Below are 1,660 nucleotides of genomic sequence, written 5' to 3'. Positions count from 1 at the left end.
ATAGGTACAGCGATAGCAAGAAATCTTTCATTAAGAAAGGCTGCAGGCCATAAACATTAGTCTGAGCCAAGACCACTGCAATAAAAATGTTTACTAACTTTCTCACTGACCATCCATCCATCCATGAATTATCTTTACCAGCTTTTTCCTTTCCCGGTCACTTGAGTCACAGGTGCCCATATCCAGCAGTCACTGTGTGAGGTACATCCTGGACAGGTTGCCAGTCCTCTAGAGGACTGCATAGATACAAACGAGACAAACAACCATTCACTCTCTCACTCACTCCTAGGTACAATTTAGAGTTACCAATCAGCCCAACATGGATTGTGGTTTCGGACTGTGGAAGGAAAATGGAGTACCCACACATGCACAAAGAGAGCATGCAAACTGCACCAAGAAAGGCTCAAAAATTGGATCCGGTGACCTTCTCGCTGAGAGGCAACAGCTCTACCACCTGAGCCACTGTGCCACCCCTGACCAGCCATTAAAGGGATAAACTATTTGTATTTTGAATTGATGCTCTTACAATGAGTTCTCAATTGTTAGGGTATTATAAGCCATACTATTAGCGAAAAAGCAAGACTGAGTCTTCCTTCAGGCTAGTTAATGGCTCGCAAGCCAAGGATGTGAAATATAGTTTTATCTTACTATACAGTATATTATCTTACTTAAATGCGCAATTGTCTGTATTTTTTATATTTTTATATGGCATCTTAGATCATAATTTTTATATGTTAGAATAGAAGGCAGATATTTTGTTCCAGAGGTGTTCTGTTTCTGGTAGGAAAGATTTCTTAGAGACATGTCTACATTTCCTAACAGACAAACACCAGCATTTTGAACATTTGAACTAAGGATTATTGGTTGAAAAGCTGGTCACTCAGAGTAGCGATTCCCCATAACCTGTGATGACAACCACTTCAGAGGTGTGGCCAGCTTTTGAAAAAACTTTTCATTCATTCATTTTCATTCAACCTTTATTTAGACGGTAAATCCCATTGAGCCTCGATGACTCATTTACAAAAGAGACCTGATTTCAACAAAGAATGATGACAACAATAGGACAACAGCAACAACAATAAACAGTTATAAAAAGCCATACTCCAGCTTTTTTTTTTTTTTAAACAAATAGGATGGCTAAAAGAAAAAGGTAACAAAAAAAAAAAACAGCGAGATTCTAAGGCAAATGTAGAAAACTAAAAACAGGAACATGTCTGCATTGGTCCCTGCCAGGAGTCCAACAGATTCTTAAAGACACTTAGAGAGGTCAAGGTCGAGAGCTTCAGTTGTTTTTGTAAGATATTCCAGGAAACAGGAGCGGAGTAGGAGAAGGCCCTCTTGCCTAGTTCAGTCCTCATTGAGGGAACACTGCAGGTAATAATGTCCTGAGAGCGCACACTGTAGCTGCACTCACGCAGAGACATGTAGGAGGAGACATATGAAGGCAACAGACCAAGAAGTGATTTAAAGATGAAAAAGTACCAGTGAGAGGGTCTGCGTGAAGTTAAAGATGTCCAGTTAACCAGTGAATACTGGGTGCAGTGGTGGGTACAATAATCACAGCCAGTTATGAATCTTAGTGCACCATGATAGACAGCATCCAACATATGCAGCATCCAACATCTACAGGGTTCTTGTAGGAGCATTCATGTAAATAATG

This window comes from Nematolebias whitei, chromosome 20 (genome assembly GCF_014905685.2).
Source record: "Nematolebias whitei isolate Nwh7 chromosome 20, NemWhi1, whole genome shotgun sequence".
NCBI classification, from domain to species: Eukaryota; Metazoa; Chordata; class Actinopteri; order Cyprinodontiformes; family Rivulidae; genus Nematolebias; species Nematolebias whitei.
This window is presented reverse-complemented; position numbering follows the sequence as displayed.